Consider the following 15632-nt stretch of genomic DNA (forward strand, 5'->3'; position numbering starts at 1 on the left):
ATATTACTAATCCAAAATTGTAAGAAGATGAGAATATATATTCTACAATCATATCGCCACTTAAGATGCGGTTTAGAGGACCGCTGCAAACGCGGTTTCATTACTGTGCTTTACTGTTATTTCACACATTTACGACTGCCTTATCTGCTAGCGTTGTTTAAGATTGCTAATAATATAAGTGGTTGAAATGAAATCCAACACTCAACTCAATATATATTATTCTAAACTTCAAACGAAAATGAATATTTAAACATTAAACATATGAATAAAGATACATGGTACGATTAAAATGACTTTTTGTTTCTCAATTATGCAGAATAACTAAATTGTCACTTCATTCTTCTTATAAATATTAATATATTTGAGAGAAATCTTTGTATAAAATTTATTCTAACGTATTAAAATCCTTCGCATCAATAATAAATAAACGTCTTATATTTGTCTATGTAAATCTATACAAAGGATCACTTTTATTTTCTCTAGAAAACCGGTACCATCCAGAAAGTGCGACGGATGCGCATGCGCACCAGGCATAGAGTGAAAGTATAAAGAAAATCACGATAGTTTTGCATCGTGCAAAAACCCGTCGCCTTTCTCTGAGCCGGTTACAGAAATAAATTAATTCGCTATATAAGTGTGTCATATGATTTAAATAAGTTAATACACATTTCCAAGAAATCTTTATGAGGAAAAAAAACTAATTGTATCGCTTGCGTATTATAATGTATTATAAAATAGCGATCTAATTTCGTACTATCTGTTTTCTTGCTAATATAACATATTGCTACATTACATAGCTACTAAGTGGTTTTACATTGTAGAGTGTGTTCGAAGCTAAAGTGCGCACGCGCCGCTACTCGTTTGCCAAATGCAACAAAGTGCAGTCACGCAAGGCCGACTGTTTTCATGTTATTTTGAGACTCATAAACTTCGTTATGTGTTTCCATATAAGTTGATATTGAAATCGGAAGGCGTGATATGCGATATGTACATAATAATAATATAAATATTTAATCCATACTAGCCGTGAAATAAAAGAGATATTAAATTTTTATATTAAATTTAATACACAGATTATGCCTCAGTATGAAACAAGGGAAATTCCTTTTTTTTTAATCACAAAAAAGAAAGTTAAATTACAATTTAGCTTGCTGTATTTTAATATCTTATGTCGATTTTGCAATAACGTCTTATAATAGTCAGGCAAGGCAAAGCGTAACGAATAGCGCGGGTAAATGGGTGAATACCTGGCCCAGAATTTTTTTTTTCAGAAAGTTGTTGATCACCGGAACATCTGTGAAGAATTCAGTTTACGTAATTTAGCTATAGATAGACAACATTATATTATGGTATTTAGATTATGGGAACATTAATAATCATATACTTTTTCAGAAGTGAATATATGGGACAGTGTCTTAAACGGTGTCTTTTATTAGTACTGTAAAAGCGTGAGTTTATATTTAAACTAATAGGCCTATTTAGCACCTTCTTGTGTTGGTCTTTGTAATACTATGAGGTGTTGAAAATAACTGCATACCGTCGCTATAATCAGAAGCAGGTCTGCTGTTCTCCGTCCCCAATTTCCAACCGACCGTGAAGTTGCATCACTACGGACATCATTTTTCTTTAGCAAAGTCGTTATTACTATTTAGAATTATGCTGAATATTTGTGTAGCGGTTTTATGAATTGCAAACACCGATTAGAAAGAGTTCTTAATTTAAATATGGATTCCATCTTTTGTAGTTATGCTTTACTATGATTTTATATTCTTGTTTTGATTCCCTGAACGGAATCACTGAATTTGTAAATATACGACAAATTTTATTAGAATTAATCGGATATTTGCAAACAAAATGCTACACCAAATACAAAATAACCCATAGTTTTATGTTTCAAATTACCTTATTTACAATATAAATACGAATATTTGTCAATGAATTAATTGTAACACATAATCATTGTAATAAAGCTTCTCGTCCAAAGAAACTAATGATCACTAACGATAGTGATCTTTAATTTATATATAATAAACAGTATTTTGAGTCAGTCTCTTTTAGTGTTAATATATCTTAAAATACCTTATTAATTTTCGTGCTATGAAACGGTGTGTGTTTAAACAAGTTGTAAAACCTTAAACCACACAAAAATGTTAACATTTTAATGCTTTACTACTTTTATTTCTTTTAACCCGCTTAGTCTTTAATTGAGTTAAAGGTCCTGAACGTCACCATTCTCTAGCACTCTTTATGGGGATGGATGTTTATCATTATGTGGTTTTAAGGAATATCTCAAGTGCCCGGTGTCGAATAGAAAATATCTGAATTTTCAATGGATTTTAATCGGAAACTATAGCAGACAGCGCAGTGCTGGTCCTAATTTGACAGTACAGTCACTTCTACATTTCAGTGTTGCTTCTCTCGTTAGATAGCCAAAATACCGATCAGTACATCTCCTTTCTTTCTATCTTTCATTCTTTCATGGGTGAAGATGAATATATTCTTTATTCGTGTCTATCCCTACCTTAATAGTAAGTAATATTTCTCGTCGGTTCATTCACTACGCAGTTATTATATTAGGGAGAGCGGACATTCCCAATTTGACAAGACCCCCTCTACTAGGACTGTAGTAGGTACTACACCACACACACTTGACACGTGTAATATAATGATATTGATATCAAACATAGATTAATATGAACCGGTCTTATTTGCGATCCTTAAAAAATGTATGTTTCGTACGTTGTAGAGTTTCCTTTTTTTGCTAAGTGATTTTAAGCCTTCTGTTTCCATACCCAAGGAATATTATTCTAATTTTATAAGACAGTTTGATTTCTCAATTATCGTCATATTAATTTTTGAAACAGGGCTGTTCCCTTATTTTTTGAGGCATTTTGGAACAACAGTATTTACTGATGTCTCCGAGAATATATCTTTTAAAGGGAAAACCGAAAGTTAGCAGAAATCTAAAAACAAGTTCAGTCAAGGAGTTTATTAACGAATTAATTCCTGTTACAGTTTCTAATTAAATAAAAATCTGATTTTTAACTGTTATAAGGATGATGTTGAATTATGAAAATTAATCATTAAAAATATTTTCAATACATATCACCTTACGGTGAATACTGGCCCTTTATAAAATGGCCGTTTCAAATTCAATAGTAGAATGGAAATGTCATAAATTTGACATTTACATACATTGGAGTGTCGTCGTAAATTGACATATTATATGTTTATTTCAAAGTAATGGTTGTATGTTATTTCATTTTAAGTAATTATACCTATATATTTTTCTAATCTATTTTATAAAAATTATTGCTCTATGCCCTTCTTCTCGATAAAAACTTTGACTAACATAAATTTCACGTTTAAAAAAAGAAGGTCTTAAAAATAGAATACAAAGCTCTCGTTAACATGTGTTAAAATTATGTTGAATTACCTATATGATTGAAGATTTCAATGAAAAGAAGCGCGGAGCTCGTAGTTTCATAGAAGTAGTGTTATTCCTTCGTATTTGTTAAACATTTTAAACATGAACGGTTTAAACGTAATGACCATGTTTTAGTATTGAATGATATCAATAGCTATTCACATACAAAATTCAATAACATCGCAAAAGCTAACTGTTTATTTGATTGTATTTATTCGGAACTGTGTCGGTCAATGTCCGAATATCATCCTTTCGAGTTCAATGCGTGATTTATGAACTGTTTTTATTTAAGATTTTACTATATGCGTAACGGAACATAAATTTGTATATAAACTATTTTTATAATTTAATAACTAGGAGTTAAAATTGCTTTAAAAAAATTAGTCACAATATTTTTTTTAATGTAAATTTCACTAACAGATACATATATATGGGATTTATTACAAATTCATTATTTTAAAGACAGGACGCCAGCCTCGCTGACGTCACTAATGTCACTTGTTTCAGTACGTTCCAGATATTTTAGAATGAAACTTCAATTCTTCTAAATGTTCTTGTATTTCTCGAAGGTTCTTCATAATCACATTCTTTATGATCCGCACTCTCTGAACTCTGCAGTCCGCTATCGTGCGTCCAGACGTCGTATTCATACCAGAATTTAAACATAGTTCTATTCTCTTTGATTTCGTTTTAATTTTAACAATAGTAACGACGACCAATAAGTTGTTATAATAATTGATACCAGTCTTGAGTTATTTTCATGTTGCATCCGTCATTGAAGCTGCTTGCGCCGATATATACATTTTTACTACTATGTTCTATATATATATAGAGATATATATATATAGATATGAAATTTTAAGAATACAGCTAGGTGTCGTCATCGTTTTCACAGAAAGAGATACTAATTGAAAAGTTCATTTTATAATTTAATAATATCATAAAAATAACAACAACGAAAAAGGCAAGTTTCGCCCAACGAGGCTTTAAACTTTATAATGATATACTGTTATTACATTTAATAAGCGAGGAAGTTGTTTTGTTCGGTTCTGTACAGTTGTTATAAAATTACATTATATTGTTTCACTCACCATATAAACTTAACTAGTCACGGTTTTTGTACGAGATGAATTATTTGAATGCCACAGATTAAGGACAAAATTATATTTTTATTAAGTTATGAGATCTAAGATTTTCTCGAGTATTCATTTAAATGAAACTAGTATTATTCGGATTTACTACGCGGATTTTATTATTTAAAAACTACATAATCCCGACGTTTCGGTTACTTTGCAGCAACCGTGATCACGGGCAGACGAGGTGTGACGAGGTGTGTGTGTGTGTGTATGTAGTTTTTAAATAATAAAATCCGCGTAGTAAATCCGAATAATATTAGTTTCATTTTTATTAAGTTGCTTGTATTGTTGGACTATTTGTCTAGCTATGTATTAATACAAATCTTCGTTTTCTTATTGTTAAGATAAATAAGACTTGAATTAAGGCTTGAATAATTTTGGATCTGACGTCACAGATGACTTATGACATCTTGGCCAAATTAAAAAAAAATCCTGATTAACACACATATGTTAGAACCGTTCGCACGTTAAGTAAAAATATGTTTATTATAAGTTAATTAATACAAGGTTTTTTTCTTTTCTCATGATGATATACGACAGTGATAAAATATCTTATCCGTTAAAATGAATACTGAATTTTTAAACAACTTCTTCGAAAACGGCTGTTAAAAATAGAATAATATGTAGAGAAACACAGTAAGTAGCAAAAACGAATGTTATATATATGACCTACAAATAATAAAATTGGTGAGCTATTGTTTTGTCACTAATAAGTTATCTAATTATGATAACCATGTTGACATGTACTTGAGGTGACTGTCTTATTACTCAAGCGGGGTAACGTCCGGCCATTGTAGGAGAATTACCGCTGACGCATCAATGTTTATAGAAAATATAAAACTCTAATGTTTACCCATATCTTAATGATTCATACGGTTCGATTGCACATCATATATTATAAATTAAATATTACTTTGAATAATATAAAAATATATTTGTATGTTACATTAAGTTGATAATATTTATTCAGTGTACTTTCCATAATAAGGTAAGTCGATTTTTTTAAAATAGATCGCTGAAAAACTGTACATACATGCACTTACTATTTAAACTATTCAACAATTCTGTGAAGAAACGTGAAATTTTAAGTGAATTTGACAATGTATTTATTCTATTCTGTTCTTTGAGTTATTCTTGTTTCCTTATAGATAGATTTCTTCAATGTCAAGTGTGAAGAATGGATTAATAATAGACAAAACATGATGGATGGAGATTTGAGATTTGACATTTGACAAGTCAATAACCTTAGATGTGAATCAGTTACGAGGTAACCGTTCCAAAGGTGATTGAAGTTAATTTTGGAATAATATTAGAAATTTAGTGAGCAATAATTAAAACTAAACCTTACCAATTTTTTTCTTGTATAACATTTTATATTGGACATAACAATGAAACAATCAAATTATGGGATACATGATTTTTTTAAGTTAAACGCTGATAAATCTTCTGACGGCTGGTGTTAAATAGCTAAGACTTTGGTTTTTTACTCAAATAATTAAAATTGATGACATATTTTTTAAATTACATCACATCAGCGAGATAGCCATATAATTATTTAATCTGTGACACGATGTTAGCCCGCGTTATAAATGTGCTAAACCTTGGCCAGTTTCCTAAACACTTTGGCAAAATTTCAAATGGAAATTATTAAAAAAAAACTAAAGGAGCGTATTAAGGGATGTACCAATTAATTGAACTCTAGGAAAAGCCTTAAAAAATCTTAATGACATAGATAAGACTGCATACGACGTTTCTTAGTAAGTATCTTTAAAAGAGAATAACGTATACCGTCATCAGTCATGTATAAGCAAAGCAAAGAAGAACGAGGCTTCCTGGAATACAAGCGTGTGGCAATCTTTAGTGTCTCCTTCCCCACATGAGTTACAGACGCGAGTTATGTATGTAAATTAAGTTTCGAGAATTTATGAGTTTCATCACAATAACGTGATGAGATTCAATGCGTTTTAATAGTGATAGGTTCTTAGAAGACGTTTTGTTGGCACATCAATGTATCTGCATATGTCATTTAAATGCAAAAATGTGTAAATTTCATTACATCTTTATACCTAAAATGCAATTTTGACGCTCAATATACTTCATTATTCTAATAATAACAGTCATCGGATTTATTTTTCTATTCCTCAAGCGTTTTGGATTGACTGATACATTGTCAGTATTTTATCAATCCGAAACTCACAGACGCTTTTAGCCTCAAGTGGCAGTTGAGCCCTATGATACATTCTATCGTCGGTACAAATTGTATAATGTGAATGATATTTAATAATATTATACGTGAATAATATTAAGTAACTGTTTATGCGGATGTTTGTCGTTTAACAGGAATGCCAATTTTTGATAATCCACAACAAATTTACATTACCTATTAGTCATAACATACCGTCGTTGCTATTGCAAATTGATTTGGATAAGAAGTTCGGCATATGTAAGGAAAATATTCCAAAGAAATCTTTTAAGGTAACAAGAATTATGTCCTTTTTAAATTAACCGTCCCACGAAATGACTCTTATTGCTAATGTATGAGACACTTCGAGAAACAGTGACTAACTAATACAAGTTGGATTGACTTTATCTTTGTTTCTTTCTATGGAGAGTTTAAACAAGAAATATTTATAAAGAAAAACGTCTTTTCTTTATATTCCTCTTCTCTTATAACCATTCCAATAATTGTAATGTTTAGTTAATGTTATTGAGATAACCTGTGGTTGTAACAAAACTTTATTCATAACAGTGAGATCACTTCAGACTTTTGCAATATATTAAATAATTTGAAAAAAATTAATAAAAAATGTTATGAGAATTAAACTATCTGAGAAGTTTGTTTTTCAAGCGCAATAGTAACTGGTCATTTAAGTTTAGCTTTATTGAAGTCACCGGACCAAATACCGTGGATTGTTAATTGTCTCTAAATAGTGTTGAACCTAAAGTGGAGATCAAGAAGTTATTCTACTTAGAAACATATTCTATACATTTTTTTTTTTTGATGAGTGAAAAGACTGAATCTTTAAATAATCTTCTTTCAATCCTATATATTCCTGGTGAAAGACGAGAATACGTGAGGAATTCTTCATTAAGGTGTTCATTGACTTTGAGCTGGATAGTAAAAAGACTGACATTATATTTTTATAATATATTAATATTGTATTCATTTTGCGCTTTTTGTTTAATAACATGTGTTTTATATTATCGTTGTTACTATGGACAACAAATGGTATATCAATTTGTTAACGCAACAGTATCCCTTGAGGGCAAAGTCTGATGATAAATTAACTGGGTCACACGGTTTTATTAGATGTATTTGAATAAAACTATATAGTTTTTATTTTACGTTTAACTTGACGTTTAGGTAACTTTACAGTTTACACAAACCGTGTTCATCACAATACGAAGTAACCTGTCAGTTACACTAATTATCTATAAAACGCCTTTTATTGTATTTACTTACTATACGTATCTGTATACTTATTATACGTATCTGTTGGTGGAAATCTTAAAAAAAACTTACATTAATATAAAAAAAAACATATAATTCTTTAAGCAGAAAGAAAATATTATATTTACTTTTACATTTAAGTAGTTTAAAAATATTTTTTTAAGAATATTTAAAAATGCTTACACCGTACACGTGTATTTTAAGTTTAAAGATTTAATTTAAAAAAACAATAAGTAGAAAAATTTCTAACACCAAACACGTATATTATGAGAGCGTATAATTTAATTACGAAATTTTACTGACACGAAATCAGGTGTACATCGAGATGAAGCGATAAATCTTTTTATTCATACTCAATTAAATATATCGAGTTTAAGATAACAAAACAAAAATGACAATGATTCTTTAAGTAATTAATCATTATACTCAAAAGTCATCACAATTATATTATTATATAGCTATTATTAAAACAATCGGTCTCATCAAGGAATTACATTCAATTAAAATTTCCCTCCATAAATATTTACTAGCAAGATATCCAACTTCAAATGAATTTACGCAATTTTTATTTATTGATCAATAAATAATAATATATTGAAATAAAATATTTTTATAAATACATTTAAAATAATATATATGCAATCATTATTAATATACATATATATAAAATCTGACGTACATCTTATGTAACGTTTTTACGATCAGTATACTAATGTCTGATGTTACGTGTTGTTTTCCTCTCTTTCGATTTTATGGTGTCGGAGTGGGATGGAGCTACGTGCGGTCAATTTGGACCCACTAACATACTTCGCTTTCCGTTAAGTCACACAGTAAACTGACCCAGCCCTAACTATTACATAATATGTCGCTTAAGAATTTTGTGATAGAAAAAAAGTATGGCGTCGATAATTTCGAAGCTATTTAATCTTTCGAAATATCCCAAGATGATATTTCTTTTATTTTTGTAAGCTCTTGTTTTTTGTGAGTTTAAATTGAATTAATTTCAGATTGTTGTATCCGTTCCAATGTAAATAGGACGGTCTGTCTATATTGTCTGTGTCTGTGAATTTGATATTCTGTAAACTTTAAAACTGAGCAGTGTTTGTGGGTAGTTATGGTGTCTCTAACCTTATATGTATTATTTAAATTTGGACACTTATTATGTAGTAATCGTCACATTCCTATGTTCATTTCCGTGTTAGAGGTACCCATTCCCTAAATTTAGGTAATCCTAAAAATTATAACCCTAATAATAATATTTATATATTATTAAGTTATTAGATCCCATAAACGATCCCTGCATTGCACTCTGTTGGCAAACTTAAATTATTTAGAATTACCAGTTATGATTTTAATCTCAATAGTTGATAAATCTACTATACCAAGAATATATATAAATTATAATAAACTATTAGTAGTGATCAACTTAAATTTGAAATCTTTTAAATTGTCTGTCAGTTGTTACCACATTCATATATTTTTTTTTAGTTCTTGAATTCTCGGTATTTATCACGCCCGCTTTCAGTTACAATAGAACCGTGCCTGGCCGTTTTTGTGACAAAAAGTCAAATTCTAAACGGTTCTTGATTGTTAAATTTTTGCTAACATTTAGCAGGTAAGAACGGAACAAGTGAAAAATACGTTTTGGGATAACCAATTGTCTATTTGGTACCCAATAATGTAATTATACCTACTATTGTCCGATATTTTCATTAAACTGAACGTTAAAATTGTCATGCCAGCAATTATTATTATCTATGTTAAGCTAAAAACCTCTTATTGAAAATAAGTAATTAGATATCAACAAGACTTATTTTATTAAAACTTTTCCTCGCATTATATTAGATAGGAAATGCAACGTCGAATTCAATGTTTATAAGTCATTTACAAATTTTGTAAAAAGTTTGTACCTATTACAAAATGATTACTCTACTTACTAGAATTTTTATACTTTTTTAATCTATATTTCGTTGAGACATAATGTATCTTATACTGTCATCCGGCAATCATGACAGCGTCAAACTGGTGTACATTACAGTTAATGTCCCATTGTTATATAGTGCAGGACGATTACGTCATAATGATCTGATAAACCTACCGCAGACGCATTAAAAGCCAGTGAGCGAGTATTGTGTAATGTTCAAAGATTTCCGCGATGAACATTACTTAGAATTTATAAAATTTAACAGCTAATACGAATCACAGTTCCGTCTCTTTAAGATCATATGATAATCCCGGATCTTGTCTCCTCCATTCTATATGACACTGGCAGAATATACTGTGCAGTGTGCACGTCTTTGCACGGAAGAAGGCTGTATTATAATAAAAAATCATATGATTTAACAAAAATATTTCTATACGACCAATAATAGAATACAAAATACTTTGAAGCTTTCCCACATTCAAATATGGTCGGTTTAGTAACGGACTGAAAATACAAGAATTCATTCTGGGAAAGATGACTAAAATATATTTTATGCAATCAATATGAAAAAAAAACAATTACTGCGAATGAACTTCAAAGATATTTATTATTTAGATACTAATATATTATATTTTGTTAATCATATTACATAATAATTTATTTATTGCGATGAATTAAATGACAAACAGATAAATTCACCTCCATAGGAATAAACAATTAGACAGTAGAAAATGTTACATAAGATCACAGAAGTTGCCTTTGCGAAATACTAGCGCCGCTAGTGACGGTGTCCTTACGTCATGTTTGTATCAATACGGGTGAATATAAGTCTTAATAAGTAATGAGGGTATGTAAAAGGTATATCAATGCATGTACTTGATTGATTAAATCTACTTTATATTGACATTTTCCTAAATAAAGAGTTAGGTGAAAGTAGGATTCATTTTATGGAAAATACTTATATATTTTTTTGCTTGCTTTAATGTTTTAGAGACCGTATATTTACAAGATGTGTGACGCCTCGCTCGCCATATTTAGTCTTCCTCTTCCAATGATCTCAATTCCCAAATAACGGATTCTACAATCGCTTTTGACGTATGACTTGTGTAGCCAACAACAAGTATCGGTCAGAAATTAATGTTAGGGAAATCTCGAAATGCTGTGTAAAAAATAAAAAACAGATCTTTTAAAAGGCCATTAATTGCTTCCATTAAAAGACATTTGTCTGATAGTGTATAAGGTAAATTTAAACTACAAATTTTGAACAAACATCATAACCTCACAAAACACATTACATACGGTGCTGTCATGTATTCGTACATCTTACTTATTTTAATTCTTCTTACAATCATGCAATATTTTAATTTAAACAAAAAGCCGCAGGAGAATATAAGCATTACACGACGCCCTAAAATTTTAATTACCAAATAAATGTACATCTTTCAAAACACTACAATTCAGCGTTCGCTGCTTGACCAACGTCTTAACCGTCGACTTTTTGACTTTTAAACCTTTGTCCCCTTTTGATAATTATTATATTCATTTATTTAACTATGAAATTTTATTATTATTCTGTAAGAAAATTTGCTGGTAGTGACGTGCTCTTTCATGACTTCGAATTTTTAGAATTCAAAATACATCTGGATAATAATTTTGAAATAGTTATTTTTACTCTGTGTCGTTTTGTATGGTTTTATGAATATATATAGATATATGGATGAATTAGACAAATTGGTGGTAATAAATTGAACATTCAATTAAATTTGATGGCTACAAAAACAAAATTTATAACGTTACAAACATATAGTGATCAAAAGTAAACAATAAAAAATTCATCAACCCAAAAATAATTAATATATTCTATAAAAAAAATATATATTAGAAACATTTTATTATTGTACTAAACGCCATCTATGATACACAAATAATGAATGCTACGGTAATCCATTCAGTTAACCAAAACGTAGTCTTTATTAATCTCAATAGATGTCGCTTATAATTATGATACAAAATGTGTTTTTTCCTTATAATAATATATATTTTAATTGCAACATATATTATGTTGCGATCAAAATATTTATTTTATAATCTTACATATTTAACATTAATGATTATTAAAATGAAATAGTTGTACTATATTTAGTATTCTTCGTAATTAACATTAGGTTGGCCCTTTATTTATAATTTACTGCATAATAACAGGATTTAAGACATCCTTATAACCTTAAAGTTTAATGACATAAAACATGCAAAAGCCGAAACAATCCATTATTAACATAAATGATGAAAGTAGAATATTTTTAATAAAACTTTTGTCAAGCTAATTAAATACGATGAACAACTGCATTTTGTCTTTTCTCCTTTGACAAAGAATTCAAGAACGCTGACAGTGATTTTATTTAACAATAAACTTATTACAATTTAGTCTTTACCAATTTATTTATTAATATTTTATATAGCTAATAATGTAATCTGCAACTGTGCATGCCAAAGTTAATAAATGGCGCTGAAGTGTAAAATTTTACGCACCTGTTAAAGACCATGTAATGTGCGACCTCTAGCCACGGTTAACGAACGCTACTGACATTGATAGGGCAAGGCCCCACACCACTGAAATACGCCGTTGCAGCCCGGCCTCCCCATCATTACAGAGGACAGACATCTTTATATAAAGTTTTATATACTAAATCTATTCCTTGGATTTCTCGTCTAGCTTAATTTAAATTTATAATATATTTTATCTGAGATCTCATTTCTGAATTCTTATTATTATTAGTTTGAAAAGCCCAAGCTTCTCTCAATCATATACTTGCCTAATGGCAAGCTAGCAAGCATACTTGATTATCCCAAAAGAGCATCGTCACATCACACAACGACCTTTATCAATTTTTCATTCGTAAATATTAAGTACATTATAATATAAACGAAGGTTATTTTAACAACAAACGCTTCGTTTGTAGTGTGACTATTCAAACTTGTGCTAAGCGTACACTTATAAATTGGCCTGAGAAGTAAATATCAAGAGCCAAAACAGTAACCGTTCTTTCGATTCAATTATAAAATACAAGTAATATGCAAATAATTTTACGTCAGACGTGAGCGGGTTCTATAGAAAGATGAGGGCACTTAGAGCATTGTGTTGTGTAATAAGGCAAAATCAGTTTTATTCTTCACATCAAAATGAGCTTCACTTGCGAAACTCTTTGTTAACTAAAAGCGGTTTGCTGGCGATAGCGGAACGATTTTGTATGGAATAAAGCCATTTCAAGTTAAATGTGGTGTAAATGGCATTTGTGTTATACGTCGAAAATGTATAAAAAATAATGATATAGTGGCTAAATTTGTACACGGCTTACGTTTTCATAGTATTCGTCGTGAATATTTAACTTGTGGCCAGATAAAAAGACCTTTGACCTGATTAGGGGGATTACGCGACCCTAAAGCCCCGTTTGCTAATTCTGTTTTAAAAGTAGCAATGAAAACACCCCAACAATAATGGCTTCCATTCTGAACGCGGTGTTTTGACTAAATTAAGAAGATTTTTTTGAAATTAAAAAGTTCTTTTGGTTAATGGAGTGTTAAAAAATACATATAATAGAATTGTTTTTTTTTCGATACCAAAAGAAACATCTTACAATTTCTGTTTGTACTATTAGTGCCTATACTTTATGTTTATGTATTAGGTTTTATCCACTCAATGCCTTCTCCTGAAACCTTCAGTAATTCATCTAGGGATGATGCGTATTAGAATATTGATCGACCCCCGTCGGGTGAAGACGACCCTTGTCAAGGTCGCAGACGCATGTACCTGACCGTTCGCACTCAGTTCATTACTCCGAGTCTGTAGGCTTTGTTCAGTTGCGTATACTTGGTCTGGAAGTTTTTGTATATTACCGCTTGCCAGTTATGTATTTGTTGTGTTATATATATTTAGAGATGCATAATATTTAAACTAATTATATAATATATTGTTTTTGTTTTTTTAATCAATTTCATTTTGATAACCTAACTTAGAACTACTTTGACTGTTAAAAATTATTTTGAGTAATAAAAATTACATGTGTACCCCTGGTGGGACTCGAACCCACAGTCCCCGGCTTAGGAGGCCGATGCCTTATCCATTAGGCCACAGGGGCGGATATAAGCTGTGTCGTATTTTGTAATCGCATAACTGTGGTTAACAAAATAATAGAAAAAATAGCGTTCAAAATATACAACTTTAAATTAAGTATAAAAGTTATATTTTTTTTTATAATATTGGCATTAAGTAATATCATTAATACAAACTTGATTAATAAAAATAATTTTATCCAATTAAAGTTTTATTAATAACACCATCATTTTGTTATTATATCCTTATGTATTTTAAAAAAGTGTAGGTACTGTTGTGTAGAGCTTTGGTACGTATGTCATTTTATTTTTTTCATCGTTTCATCTCTGGCATTCTATTTAAATCCTGATATAAAATCATTCACTTCTGCTGACGTCACACAGCTAAGGGCGCTTGTACGATGAAGGGTTCTTATCTACCACAAAGCATTCAGGTCAATCAATGAGCTTTTTATCTCGAAACTACTTTTTTTTTTTAATTTGCATACAGTCTTTTTGTTTCAGTTATCGTGGTTCTTCCAATTATGTAAAAAATGTATTTTGATATATATCTTTTTATTTAATTGAAATATTATGAAGAGGAATATTTGTTAAGTTAAGTTTTATGCTATACGGACATCTTGTTTATAAATAGACTTTAATGCATACATCCGTTTCATTTCTAAGAATGGAATTCAAAAAACTATGTTGTACGTCAAATATTTGAGTAATTTTCACGAAGGTGAAGCCAAGGTGTGATTGAATGTGATAACGGAGGTCAATGACTTTTAAGTTTTAATTGTCTCTATAAACACTGATACATTTCATACGTACCAGTTAATTAGATAATCAAATATATTCTTATAATGTTTGAATTTGTTTAAGAATTAATTCATAAGCATATGTTCTTGTTATTCAAAATAATTTCATCACAATGTTATATTAAAGCAACATACAGTCAAACAGATAGATATTTGTTTTTTCATTTAAATATCTGTATATATTTTCAATTTATAAATGAAAAACATTCAAACAGTCAGTACTTAGTCTGATGACCAACTTGTTCTAAGGGTACGATTTCTTATGTAACCTTACATCCCTGTCGCATTAAATTACGCTTCCAATCGGTACACTATAATATCACAAATCACGTGGCAGCAACGCATCCGTTCGTCACACATTACTCTCCATAAAACACAGAAAACAACGTGCAAGATACTGATTGTGTCACAGGCACAGTGTCTCGGTTTTTGTATTACTATTTCGTGCACAGCTGCTTGTTGGAAAACGTTCGTATCCCCGATGTACTGACTATCATTGGGGATTTGCCACGCAGTTAGCATTGGAAATTAACGAATTGATATTCCGTTTGCCGTGCACACAACACCTATGGTTGGAGATACATTTACTGGGTAAAGGTGATTCACTTTACGCTAACACGAGACAGACTAACAAGGAGTGATACTTAAAAAATACGGTAGCAATTCTATTTATAGATAGAGATTGTAACAGTATTGGGTCTTTTGTTTTATGTAGTATTAACTCATATTTATATATAACGAAAAGAAATAAAATATCAATATGTTGGCACCTATGTATTATCAA

The 15632-nt window shown here is 30.1% G+C and overlaps 1 non-coding gene across 1 annotated transcript; it reads right to left on the minus strand.

Moving 5' to 3' along the window:
- Positions 1-14001: 14001 nt before the first annotated feature.
- On the minus strand, positions 14002-14074 carry Trnar-ccu (transfer RNA arginine (anticodon CCU)). The gene has a single exon. It is a non-coding gene; the product is annotated as a tRNA-Arg (tRNA).
- Between the last annotated feature and the right edge of the window lie 1558 nt (positions 14075-15632).

Source organism: Danaus plexippus (genome assembly GCF_018135715.1).
Source record: "Danaus plexippus chromosome 9 unlocalized genomic scaffold, MEX_DaPlex mxdp_24, whole genome shotgun sequence".
Taxonomy (NCBI): domain Eukaryota; kingdom Metazoa; phylum Arthropoda; class Insecta; order Lepidoptera; family Nymphalidae; genus Danaus; species Danaus plexippus.